Below are 13,914 nucleotides of genomic sequence, written 5' to 3'. Positions count from 1 at the left end.
AAGTTCTATTGGACATATTTTCTAAAATCCAAAGATGAAGCTAGTAAAATCATCATCAATCACATAAGGCAAGTCAACAATCATCCTGATTTCAAAGTAAGAAGAATCATGAGTGACAATGAAACTGAGTTCAAGAATTCTGTGATTAGATTATTTTATGAAGAAAATGGGATCATGCATGAGTTTTATGCAGCTAGAACTCCACAACAAAATGGAGTGGTAAAAAGAAATAACAAGTCTCTTATTGAAGCTGCAAGAACAATGCTAGAAGAATCAAAGTTACCAACATATTTTTGGGCTGAAGCTGTAAATACTGCATGCTACACTCAGAATATTTCTTTGGTTAATCAAGCCAAATGTATGACACCCTAACAGTTGTTCAAGAATAGGAAGCCAACATTAAACTTTTTACATGCCTTTGGCTGTAAATGTTATATCTTAAGGAATCAAACTGATCAACATGGAAAGTTTGATGCCAAAGCAGATGAAGGATTTTTTGTTGGATATGCTGTTGGAAAAGCATATAGAGTCTACAATCTAAGGACCAACATTGTTATGGAATCTATATATATTGTGTTTGATGACAAAATGATTGAAGGACTGCAAGATGGAGATTTCCATGAAAGCCTCAAATTTGATAATGTTGAGATAGTTTGTGATGACAGTGATAATGAAAGTGATCAAGAATCAATGTTTAAGGAAAATGCAGAAAAATCTACAACTAATGAAGCACATAATTCAACATCTGTCGAAATACCAAGTGCATCATCCGTCGAGAGGCAATGAATAATATGCGTTGAAAGCCAAATAAGATCACAATCAGAAAGAACTCCTTCTTTTATTCAAAGATCCACAAACTTAGGGGGAGTTTCTTCCAATCAAAACTCAGTCACACATCAAGACAATGATAAGGTCTCTTCATCTAGAGCTAATATACCACAACATAGAAAATGGACTAGAGATCACCCTTTTGAGCTAATTATTGGTGATGCCTCTTCTAGAGTTTAAACAAGAAAAATAACTCAAGAAGAATTTCTGTATAGAAGCTTTTTGTCAAAGGAAGAACCAAAGAAGGCAGAAGAAGCTCTGTTGGATCCTGATTGGGTTCTAGTTATGCGGGAGGACTTGAATCAATTTGAAAGGAATAAGGTATGGAAGCTGGTACCCAAGCCTAAAGGAAAGAATCCAATTGACACCAAGTGAGTATTCAGAAACAAGATGGATGAAAATGGCATAGTTGTCAGGAACAAAACTAGATTGGTTAACCAAGGGCTACTATCAACAAGAAGGAATAGATTTGGATGAAACTTTTGCTCCTGTTGCAAGACTTGAAGCCATCAAAATTTTCTTAGCCTATGTTGCCCATGCCAATTTTAAAGTCTATCAAATGGATGTGAAAAGTGCCTTTCTGAATGGAGATTTGGAGGAGGAAGTCTATGTCAGTCAGCCTCCTGATTTTAAAGATCCAATTTTTCCAGAATATGTCTCCTATCTTTTGAAAGCCCTTTATGGATTGAAGCAAGCACCTAGAGCCTTGGATGATACTTTGTTAAAGTTTCTCTTAGAAAATTACTTCACAAGAAGTACTGTTGACAAAAATTTATTCTTTAGAAATGTTAATGGCTCTAGTATACTTGTTCAAATCTATGTAGATGATATTATATTTTGCTCTACAGATGAAACACTTTGTAAAAAGTTTTCCAAATTGATGTAAAGTAAGAGCATGATGGGAGAACTAACTTACTTTCTTGGTTTACAAGTTAAGCAAGTTAGAGATGGAATATTCATTAGTCAAACCAAATATATTTATGATCTTTCAAAGAAGTTTGATTTAATGGATTGCACGTTGATAAGTGGCATTTTATACCACTTAGAGCGTCTTATAACGGCTTGAATTGATGTCTTGAACTCGAGTATTTTGTGTATTTAACGCGTTTTCGAGTGTTTTTGCATTTCAGGGTATAACTTGCTTAGATAGGAGGATTTCATCAAAATAAGCCTTAGGAAGTTCTTGGAATTAGTCTCGGGGAGTTGTGCGAAGAATTCAGCAAAATCAGAAGCAAAAATTGGATTTTTCCAGAAGGCTTGCAGGCGCCCGCCTGAAAGGAGCAGGCAATTGCCTGGTAGCAGGCGCCCGCCTGGAAGAAGGAGGCGTCCACTACCAGGGCTTCTGTTGGCGTTGGTTCATCTTATGGACTCTTATATAAACCTATTGGAAGACATTTTCAGCAACAAGCAACAAGGAGAGAAGATCAAGAAGACCGTTTTAGAACGCAACAACAAAGAAGAGGAAGCATATGTTTATCTTGTGATTCTTTTAATTCGTTGTAATAGTGGATGCTAGTTTTCTATACTCTTTGAACCTTAATACTCTTGTGACGTACTCTATTTTTATTAAGTATTTTTATTAGTTTATATCATTGTGTTATTATCATGTTTTAATATGAACCCATGGTGACGATGAGTTCTATTATGGGCTAATCGTGATCATGGGGTCATAGCGGATTTACTATGGATTTCTTTAGTCAATTGCTTAATATCTTGATATGTGGTGATTGTATGACATCTAGCATATATTGTGCTTATTCGTCTTATATGCGTCGCGAACATATAAGATAGATTGTTAATCTCTTATGAAGCGACAGTGAATCTTGAGATTTAGAACTTGCCATACTAGCATAGGTTCATGTATTGTATGCATGATTAGTGGGTAACTCTAACCGTTTTACTTGCCCTGTGTAATCATAATGAATAACTTGCGCTTAAATCGTTATGTTGTCAAATTCTGTAGACATATAGGGTCTCAACATAATTGATCCATATTCAAATTCTATCTTAATTGTGGATAATTGGTAGAATGGTATTCGTACATCGAAAGTTGGCATTTATCAGTTTTGTGTTGTTCGATTAATATCATCACCATTACATGCTAAGGGTAATAACAATAACTATTGAATAAAGTAGTAATGAAGTTATGATCTCATGTGTGTTTAATATTGATAATTTAAGTGTTTAATTCTCATAGTTAATATTAGTTAATCAACCTTAATTGTTATTGTCTTGACATTGAAGAGTAATCATACATTGGTGAGTAAGTGTTAATTAAATATAATTAATCAGAGTCTCTGTGGGAATGAACTAGAAATCATTCTATATTACTTGCGAACGTGTATACTTGCAGTGATTTATTTAGCGCATGCTTTGTGCCTAACAAGTTTTTGGCCCCGCTGCCGGGGACTTGGTGTTAATTTTTTTAGTTTATGTACTTGCCATCAGTGGTCATTAGGATTCATTGATTAAGACTTGTTACTTACTGCTTCTGGTTGTGTTTCAGGTACTCTAGCGAGCATTTATGCAAACATGTTCTCGCACCCGCAAGAGAAATCTAGATACGGCTGAGGAGACAGATACAGCTCTTGACTTTCCGGAGAAGATAGTTTTTGAAGATTCGGATAAAGAGAGTGAAAAGAAAGAACCTATAATAATGGGTGATCATATAGTTCAAGCTGATCCAGCTCTTATGGACTTTTCTCGGCCTAAAATTGATGACATTCAGTCAAGCATCATTCATTCGGCTATTCAGGCCAATACTTTTGAAATCAAGCCGGGACACTATTCAGATGGTGCAGAATTCTATTTCTTTCGGAGGTGCTGCGACTGAAGATCCCAACATGCATATCAGGAATTTTGTCAAGATCTGCAGTACTTTCAAATATACCGGTCTTACTGATGAGGCTATCAAGCTGAGGCTTTTCCCATTCTCTTGAGGGACAAAGCTAGGGACTGGTTACATTCTTTACCAGCTGGGTCCATCACTACTTGGGAAGATCTCGCACAAAAGTTTCTGGTGAAGTTCTATCCAATGGCCAAGACTGCAGCTATGAGGAGTGCTCTTACTCAGTTTACGCAGCAACAAGGAGAATCTATGTGCGAAGCTTGGGAGCGCTACAAGGAGATATTAAGAAAGTGTCCACATCATGGTATGCCTGACTGAATGGTGATCACTGGTTTCTACAATAGTTTGGGGGCCCAATCTCGGCCCATGCTTGATGCAGCTTCTAGAGGCGCTTTGTGGGCCAAAAGCTATACTGAGGCTTATAATCTCATTGAAACTATGGATGCAAACGAATATCAAAACCCAACTCAAAGGATGATGTCTGGGAAGGTAGCAGGTATTCTGGAAGTTGATGCAGCTATCGCTATTACAGCGCAGCTTCAAGCACTGTCTATGAAGGTCGATTCTTTAGCCAACTATGGAGTAAATCAAATAGCTATTGTCTGTGAACTTTGTGTAGGCTCTCATGCTACGGATCAGTGTTCTCTTGTTAATGAATCTGTTCAGTATCTGAACAATTATTAGCGACCGCAGCAGCCTGTGCCAGCTACTTATCATCCTAATAACAGAAATCATCCCAATTTCAGCTGGAGCAATAATCAGAATATCGTTTAGCAACCATATCAGCAAGCTACAAGTAAACATTTTAATCCACCTGGATTCCAGCAACCTCAGCAATATGCTCAAAGGAAATCATATCCTCAACAAGGAGGTGTTGCTCCACCTTCTAGTGTTGATTTCGAGGAGTTAACGTTGTTATGCAAAAGTCAAGCTGTTTCTATCAAGACCTTGGAAAATCAAATTGGACAAATAGCCAATGCCATGCTCAATCGTCAGCCTGGCACACTTCCCAACGATACTGAAGTGCCAGGCAGGAAGCTAAAGAGCAAGTCAAAGCTGTCACCTTAAGGTCTGGAAAAGTTGTTGATGCTGAAAAAGTGAAAGATAGAGAAGTTGAAGGTGTGGATGAAGAAGAAAAGCAAAATGAGAAAGAGGGTGAACCAAGGAAGACTACTGTTGAACACACTCTGCCTGAGGGTAATACAGGGGAGAAACAGCTCTATCCGCCACCATCTTTTCCTAAGCGATTGCAAAAGCAAAAGCTGGACAAATAATTTGGTAAGTTTCTGGAGGTGTTCAAGAAACTTCACATCAACATACCTTTCGTTGTGGCTCTGGAGAAAATGCCTAGTTATGCGAAATTCATGAAAGGTATTCTTTCAAGGAATGTGAAACTGGGTGATCTTGATACCGTTGCTCTGACGGAAGAGTGCAGTGCCATGCTGCAGCAAAAGTTACATCCAAAGCTTAAGGATCCAGGTAGCTTCACCATTCCTTGCACCATTGGCAAGTTGTCATTCGACAAGTGCCTTTGCGATTTAGGAGCAAGCATCAATCTGATGTCATTGTCTATCTTCAAAAAGCTGAATTTGCCTGATCCGAAGCCCACTTACATGTCTCTACAGTTGGCCGATCGTTCTATTACATACCCACGAGGCATCGTGGAGGACGTGCTAGTAAAGGTTGACAAGCTCATCTTTCCTGCATGTAACACCCCCAAATCCGGGGTCGGAGATCCGGGTTGTCACGAGTTCCATTTCCCTTAAAAACACCCAATCTTAATAAATAATCAACTACTCTGTACTGTGACCCCACCATTAAACACACACACCACAAGTTATAGCCTCAGAGATGAATATCCAAAAATAATCACAAGTCGTTTTATTCCACAATTATATGCCAATACACCTTAAACAAGTTTCTGAATAAATTTACATTTCTTTGCCATTATTACAATTCATAAATATACATAATCTGATACATCAAAAGTTGAAAGCCTAGCCTATTGGTAGTTCCTACCTCAGCTACAGCGACATCAACGCCTATAGGAAACTGCGGAACGTTTCCTATCCACTCGCGAATTGGGAGCTTGGTCCTGTTCATCTTGTCTATCTGATGTTGTGTGATGAAAGAAGAAAGCAAGGGTGAGCAGCAAGCCCACCAAAATAATATGTATAATGATTAACAATATATGAGCCTTCTCATAGTACTCATGAAAGTCTTGGTCAAAAGAAATGAACCAAGTTGATATCTTAATGCGATGAAGTCGCAAAATATTCAGTATATATATATACATATATACTTTTCAAAATATGGGAAGTCCTCTTCCATGCATAATACACACAGAGTTCCAGTGTATAACTGTATAAAAATATCGTTGCAAGGTGATCTCATATATATAACCTTGTCTCAACGTTTTTCTGAAAATCTTTGTCATGCATAAGATAATCATTTACTAGATATAAGTTTAAAAGATGAAGTTACAAGATACTCCAATATACTTATATCTTTTCCATTAACTACTTGAACTACCACCGTTTAAGTTATAATCAGTTCAAAAGTTCATCACATAGATGAGACTACAAGATAATACTTGAATAGATTCAACCTTTAAAATATCATCAAAATAAAATGAAGTTATGAGATACTTCATTTGATGTAAACATCATTTTGAAAACTTGACCCTGCCAACACTCAACAATCGCCCAACCGTAGCCTTTTTATCGAAGTGCTCTGGGTAGTGTTGCAGAAATTATCCAATTGGATGATGAACTCATTACGGGAGTTTGCCGCGCCAGGAAGACCACTTACGATGATCAGTCGTAGTAGTACAACCCCACCATTTTCTACATGTAGAGGAGAACCTGTCGGATTTACTTGTCAACCGAACACTGAACTCCTAAGGAATGGACCGCCTTAGCGGAACTTCCAGGCCATTTGGGCCAATATAATAAGGCTGGGCCGGCGCTACTCGGCCACTTACGCCACTCCTAGTTCAGATGAATCCATGACTCTGAAACGTAAAGCTCGTCCCCACTTTCCCCAAGTAGAAACTTGTTGATACGGCTCCACCAAGAAGTCGTATCTAGTTGGAAAGGAAAACTCACCGATATTTCCCAGGCGATGCCTGTTAATGGATTAACTTGTTCCAAGAATTTTACTTCCCGAGTGTTGGGTAAGTAATCAATTCATTTATCAAAACAGCAACCTTGTTGCGAATATAAAATACACCACAGAGCCGGATCCCTCAGGTTTTGAGCGAGTATTTAAATCCCCTTAAAAAGGAAGATCTTAAATATAAAAATGAGTTTTGGGATCCGCTCTAACTTTTAAAAATCATTTTGAAGACTCGAAAACACTTTATAGAGTGTTTGGAGTAAAGCTGATTTAATGAAGTAAATCAGTCCCCAGAATATTTAGAAAATGACTGAATATTATTATTTAAATAATATTCCCATAAAGAATAATCTTTATAAAAATAATTGAAGTAGAAGTTTTAAAACTTATACTTAAAACGAATATTAAATAACCAAAGATATACTTATATGAAAGTACTATCTTTATTTGAATAATCGAAAATAAGTTTGATTATTTACACCTTATTCTTTAATAAAATAAAGAATATATCTCAGCAAATAATCGGAGTCATAGATCCTCAAATGAATATTCAAAAATATTCATTAAATAATATAAACTGAGTCATAAGCCCTCGAATGAATATTCAAATAATATTCAGATAATAAAATAAAAGGAGTCATACATCCTCAATTGAATATTCAAATAATATTCAATAAATAATATAAAGGAGTCATAAGTCCTCGAATGAATATTCAAGATAATATTCATTAATAAAATAAAGTTATCGAATAAACTTTATTCGATTAATAGTTTTGAAAACTATAACCATACATATATATAAATATATATATATATATATAAAATCTACTCGGGATCCTCGACTCCCGGTTTTAGAAAATGTTTTCACCTTTGGGTCCCTCTACTATGGGTATATGCAAATTACTGCTATTCTCTAGCATAGGTATTATCAACTGAACCAACAGATATATATGGAAAGAATACGAAACAGGCATGCATATATATACCATATCAGCATGCTTCAATATATCGCAACATTTGCTAATTAACCAACATGCATCTATCACAAGATAATGCATATACATATATACATCACAACAACAGTATAACGGGTAGAAAACTTGCCTGAGCGACTTGGGGTGATAAAAGGCTCGGGACGAGTCTGGTAACCTATAAACAACAAGTAAGTTGGAATTAAACCAAAGTCACTTGTAAATCTATACTTTAACTAACTTAGACTCTAACGCTTGTTTTGCGCTCACTGATTCGCTTAAGTCACTCGGGTACCCTCGGCTCCACCATTTTTAATAATTTAACCTTTACGAGTTTTAAAGCGATTCCTTCGCGAGTGTCTTACCAACTGCCTAACACTCTTACCATAATTGTTTCATACATTAATTAACCCTTTTTAGTCTTTAACCTATGTTTCAAAGTAAGGCGAGGGGAAATGATTCGTTCGCGAAACGCCGTTACTTGAAACGGTCGTTTCTCCTAAACCGTACATCAGAATCAAACGAACTACATATCAAAACGAAGCTCGTAACATGAACTGTCTAAACATGGCAATGGTCATAATCTAGCAGGAAGTTATCGGGTCCAAATATTATGAACAAAATCAGTCTAAAGCAAATCGGACATTACGACGGCTATGTTTACGCGATTACCAATGTTTAAACTACTCCAATTAACCACCAACCAACTCATAACCATCAATACAACAAAACTTCACCGAAACCATACCACATCAGTCCATAATCTCCAAGATTTTCAACTCAAACAACCACAATCAAGACCTATGAACTATAATCAAGCTTCAATTACAAAAACACTTCCAAATCAAACCAAACTACTAATAATCACAATCCATGCTTCTCATTTCACAAAACCAACCATTAAACTTACTAACAAATAAAGTAAAGGCTAGGGTTTGAAGTTTATACCTTCCTTGGGAGGTGTTAAGTTGCTAGGAAGCCTTAGGGAGCCTCCTACAAGCTTGATCTTTCCAAAGAAATCAAGAACACAAAGTTTGACTTTGAAGTTTCTAAAAGTCCGATTTAAAGAACTGTAAAAATGAGGGTCTTACCATGATTATTTGGACAAGACTTGTGAACAAGAGTTGTAGGTCATCTCAATACCTTTCCAATGAGCTATAGAACACAATATTTGAGTGAGAAATGAAGGCGATACATCAGTTTTAGTGTGCTGGTTCTGTTTTGGCCGAGAGCATGAAGAACAATGCCTTGGTTTCTTTTTGATTTTGATGAAAAATGATTTGCTTGGCTTGGTTTGTTTGATTTTTGTGTTTGTTTTAGTAAATTACCTAGTTGCCCTTGATTTTGTGTGGTTAAAAAGCCACCACATCTCCTTCCTTCCCATGTCATGCTTGTGTCATCCTCATGATGTCATCCTCCCCTCCTTGTTCTCTTCTCATTGATTGGGTGACATCATCCTCTCTAATCCCTTTGATTAACTTCCTAATTGTTTGCCTAATGACCGCTGATCTGTTATACTGTTCGCTTAACTTTCGTTTTCATTTATCGTTTGAGGGATCATACCCGGAATCTTATTACTTAGGTTCCCTTAACCTTTCTCAATACATTATATTCCTTTTTATGATCCTCTATTATATTCCTTTAATTTAAATCCTTTTATCCTGCTACCTTATACTCAATTCTTTCCGTATCTATTGGATTTCCGGGAAAAATCAAAGTGTTCGGATTTGGATTCTGACGATCTTTACATACACTTATATCCCATATAAAGTACTAATAAAATCTCAGAATATCCATATCAGAACCCCTACATAGTGTGGCATGAAAAGTTTTCTCATTCAGCAAAAACACTATTCATAAGGGTTTCAAAATTTCCCAAAAATTGGGGTTATTACACTGCAGAGTTTGTCATTCTGGATTTCGAGGAAGATAAGAAGATTCCCATAATCTTGGGAAGATCTTTCTTGGCTACAGGTCGTACCTTGATAGATGTGCAAAAGGGTGAACTTACTATGAAGGTGTAAGATCAGGATGTGACATTCAATGTGTTCAATGTAATGAAATTCCCTACGGAAGATGAAGAGTGCTTGAAGATGGATTTGGTCGATTCTGCAGTTATTTCAGAACTTGATCATGTGCTAAGGTCTGATGCCTTGGAAAAAGCCTTATTAGGGGAATTTGACAGTGATGATGAGGAAGGCAATGAGCAATTACAATATCTGAATGCTTCTCCTTGGAAATGAAAGCTAGACATTCCATTTGAATCTCTTGGTAATACTGATCTCAAGAATGCTGAGGAAAGCTCAAACCGTCTATTGAGGAAGCGCCTACTTTGGAGCTTAAACCATTGCCTGAACACTTGAGGTATGCTTTTTTAGGTGATGCATCTACTTTACCTGTTATTATTGCATCTGACCTTTCAGTTAGTGATAAGGACAAGCTCTTGAGGATTTTAAGAGAATTCAAATCGGCCATCGGATGGACTATAGCAGATATAAAAGGGATCAGCCCTTCGTACTGCATGCATAAAATTCTGCTAGAGGAAGGTATCAAGCCGACTGTTGAGCAACAACGAAGTCTTAATCCTATTATGAAAGAAGTGGTGAAGATAGAAATTCTAAAGTGGCTAGATGCAGGAATTATATATCCTATTTCTGACAGTTCTTGGGTGAGCCCCGTGCAATATGTAATCTAAGAAAGGAGGTATTACTGTGGTAGTAAATGAGAAGAACGAGCTCATCCCCACTTGAACAGACATAAGATGGAGGGTATACATGGATTACAGAAAGTTGAATAAAGCCGCAAGAAAGGATCACTTCCCTCTTCCATTTATTGACCAGATGCTTGATATATTGGCTGGTCATGAGTATTATTGTCTTCTGGATGGCTATTCGGGCTACAATCAGATTTGCATTGCACCAGAAGATCAAGAGAAGACTACTTTCACTTGTCCATTCGGTATGTTTGCTTTCCGCAAAGTTTCTTTTGGCTTATGTGGTGCACCTGCCACTTTTCGGAGATGTATGATGGCAATATTCTCTGATATGACTGGAAATAATGTCTAAGTGTTCATGGACGACTTCTCCGTCTTTGGGCATTTGTATGATGAATGCTTGAATAATCTCTGTTTGGTGCTCAAAAGGTGTGTGGAAACCAATCTAGTGCTCAATTGGGAAAAATGTCACTTTATGGTACAGCAAGGCATCATTCTTGGGCATAAGGTCTCGAGTAAGGGTCTTGAGGTGGATAAAGCCAAGGTGGGAGTCATTACAAATCTTCCGCCACCTATTTTTGTGAAAGGAATCCGTAGTTTTCTTGGTCATGCGGGGTTTTATCGGTGTTTCATCAAGGACTTCTCTAAGATATCTAAGCCGTTGTGCAACTTGCTCGAAAAAGATGTGCCTTTCAAATTTGATGATGAATGCTTGGTAGCATTCAAGACTCTCAAGAAGAGTTTGATCACTGCACCAGTTATTACGACACCTGATTGGAGAGAACCTTTTGAGATGATGTGTAATGCAAGTGATTATACAGTGGGAGCAGTTCTTGGGCAGCGAAAGTCTAATATCTTTCATTTGGTCTACTATGCTAGTAAAACACTAAATGGAGCTCAACTGAACTACACCACTACTGAGAAGGAGCTCTTGGCGATAGTTTTTGGTTTCGAAAAATTTCGATCTTATCTACTTGGGACAAAGATGACAGTATTCACTGATCACGCTGCCATCCGCTATTTGGTCTCAAAGAAGGATTCGAAGCCTAGACTTATTCATTGGGTGCTCTTGCTACAGGAATTTGAGTTAGAGATCAAGGATAAAAAATGTACTGAAAATTAAGTAGTTGACCATCTCTCTAGATTGGAGAATCCCGATTCTACTTCACATGATAAGACATTGATCGACGAATCTTTTCCAGATGAGTAGTTGTTCGTAATTCAAGAGGAAGAGCCATGGTTCGCATATATTGTGAACTATCTTGTTAGCAATATAATACCTCCTAATATGAATGCGGCTCAAAAGAAGAAGTTTTTGCATGAGGTGAAGTGGTATATGTGGGATGAACCATATTTGTTTAGACAAGGAGCTGACCAGATCATCAGGAGATGTATCCCATTCTGTGAGACGGAGGGGTTATTACGAGACTGTCATTCCATAGTTTAAGGTGGACATTATGGTGGTGAAAAGGCAACAGATCGTATTCTTCAAGTAAGTTTTTTCTGGCCTACGTTGTTTAAGGATGCACATCAGTTCGTTTTAAGGTGTGATCGTTGCCAAAGAGTTGGGAATCTTACCAGAAAGGATGAGATGCATTTAAATGTGATGCTTGAAGTTGAGGTCTTCGATGTTTGGGGAATCAATTTCATGGGACCATTTATCTTGTCCTGCAATAATCAGTACATCTTGCTGGCAGTTGATTATGTCTCGAAATGGGTAGAAGTCAAGGCTCTACCGACTAATGATGCAAAGGTAGTGTTGAGTTTTCTTCATAAGCAGATATTCACAAGGTTTGGAATGCCACGAGTTATCATAAGTGATGAGGGGTCGCATTTATGCAATCGTAAGTTCACTTCTATGATGCAACGCTATAATGTGAATCATCGCATCGCTACTGCCTATCATCCGCAAACTAATGGTCAAGCTGAAGTGTCGAATAGAGAGATCAAGCGCATTCTAGAGAAAGTCGTTTGTCATCAAGGAAAGATTGGTCTTTGAAGCTCGATAAAGCTGTTTGGGCTTATAGAACAGCATACAAGACTCCACTTGGGATGTCCCCATTTCAACTTATCTATGGTAAGGGATGTCATTTACCTGCGGAGCTTGAGTATAATATCCACCAGAAATACAAAGTAATAAAGTAATAAAGTAATAAACACCAAGATATGAGACCATAGGAACCCTTAGAATGTAGTACTTTATTCAAAAACCCAAAAAAATCAGAAAAATGTGGCAGAATTTGTTTTTCCAGAGACCTTGTAGGGGCCCGCATGCTAGGACCAGGCGGCCGCCTACTGTGCCAGGAGACCGCCTGTGGACCTGAACCTTGAAAAAATGGTTTTCAGCCTATAAAAAACAAAAAAACATAAAAAAAAATCAAAAACAAAACCACAACACTATTACCCCATTACCCACGATTTCCTTCTACAACTTAGCCACAATCCCCACTCCTAATCAATTTTTAACCCTAATCTCACCCTATATATATATATACAACCTCTCCATACACGTTAAACTCTACAATCTCTCTCCTACACACAAAACACAACTCTTCAACTCTAATTCTCAGTTTCCATGGCCCCAAAGAGATCAAGAACTATGGGTAGCAGCAACACCAATCCGACTGCTACTGATTCTTCGAGGAGTACTGCTACAAGGCCCTGATTGTTGGATAGGGCTTCTGAAGAAGAGTATGCTATTATATTAACCAAGTCAATTATGAAGGAGAGGGGGTTCTTGCCATCAGGGAGGGATGGTGAGTTGTTACCGATGAGTGTTGTTCGCGAGTTCTATGCGAACGTCAAGGCCGACAAGAATGGGTTTTCTGTTGTTCATGGGGTTAGTGTTGATTGTCAGCCCGAGGCGATTCGCCAGGTTATTGGGCAGCGACAAAGGAAACCTCAAGAGGAGAATTGGAATGAAAAGGCCCGTGAGGATTTTGATTCAGACTTGATTATTGCTACTCTCTATCAGCCGGGTACAGTGTGGAAGTTTAAGAGGGGATCGAACGATTATCATTCTTTCCCGGATGTCGCGATGAACAGGTATACTCGTGCTTGGAATACATTTATTTGTGCTAATATTCTTCCTTCTTCGCATGCACATAAGGTTACAGTTGAGAGAGCCAGGTTGTTGTGGGGGATTCTGAATGAGAAGTATTATGTGGACCTTGGTGAGTTCATCTACCAAGGGATTTTGAATTTTTTGAGTGGGAAGTCGCAATACAATATCCCGTATGCCTTTATTGTCACTAAGTTGTGCAAGGCATTTGGAGTCCAGTGGCCTTCTTATGAGCAGCTGCAGATGTCGGCCTTAATTCAGCGATGTTGAATGCGATATAGGAGTGGACAGGTGGCGAGCCCGAGTCACAGGTTTGGGATATCACCTCCCAGGAGGACGTCCAGCAGCTGGTGCTACCATGGCTAGGCCCAGTCAT

The 13,914-nt window shown here is 38.0% G+C and overlaps 1 non-coding gene across 1 annotated transcript; it reads right to left on the bottom strand.

The window, feature by feature from the left end:
- Window positions 1-3,877: 3,877 nt before the first annotated feature.
- On the bottom strand, window positions 3,878-3,984 carry LOC141715529 (small nucleolar RNA R71). The gene has a single exon (XR_012572288.1). It is a non-coding gene; the product is annotated as a small nucleolar RNA R71 (small nucleolar RNA).
- Between the last annotated feature and the right edge of the window lie 9,930 nt (window positions 3,985-13,914).

This window comes from Apium graveolens, chromosome 3 (genome assembly GCF_009905375.1).
Source record: "Apium graveolens cultivar Ventura chromosome 3, ASM990537v1, whole genome shotgun sequence".
Classification (NCBI taxonomy): Eukaryota; Viridiplantae; Streptophyta; class Magnoliopsida; order Apiales; family Apiaceae; genus Apium; species Apium graveolens.
Note: the sequence above shows the minus strand (reverse complement) of the source record. Positions and strands in the feature narration are given on the sequence as shown.